Here is a 494-nt window from a genome sequence, read left to right on the forward strand (position 1 = left end):
TCTATGAGCGTGAGATCACTTCTCTTTCAGTGCGAAAACTTCTTTATCTCATTTTCATAAAATAAAATGCTATAGTATTTAATTTTTCCTCTCCATCGGCGAATGATGATTCTGAAAGTAAACGCGCCCGATGTCTGTTTGCTAAAGCAACGAACACTACTTTCATGCATCTGATTATCAGACAAACCTCGCGCTCTTATTTCAAGGTTGTTGTTAAAGCTGTGCTTATTTTAACGGTTTCCTTCGTACACTCGGTTGAACAACATTGTTAAAACACATTTCTCATTCAATGGAACTGTGCGTATGCTTTAGACCAGTGTTACTCATTGCGCGGCAGAGCAAAGCTTCATCAGACACATCAGCATCTCTGTAAACAGTCCCGCGGCTCCGGCTCCCGTCAGCTCAGATCTGCTCGCCGAGTCTCAGAGATTTGCTCTTTTAATACCGCTGGAGTGTGTGAAGTCCATTGTGTGTGGCTCGTCACACTTTATGAT

At 42.5% G+C, this 494-nt stretch overlaps 1 pseudogene; it reads right to left on the reverse strand.

Annotated features, from left to right (window-relative positions):
• Nucleotides 1–494, reverse strand: part of LOC107752172 (ras-related protein Rab-27B-like) — a 44,234-nt pseudogene that overhangs the window by 9,297 nt on the left and 34,443 nt on the right.

This window comes from Sinocyclocheilus rhinocerous, unplaced genomic scaffold, assembly GCF_001515625.1.
Source record: "Sinocyclocheilus rhinocerous isolate Xijiao unplaced genomic scaffold, SAMN03320098_v1.1 scaffold2516, whole genome shotgun sequence".
NCBI lineage: Eukaryota > Metazoa > Chordata > Actinopteri > Cypriniformes > Cyprinidae > Sinocyclocheilus > Sinocyclocheilus rhinocerous.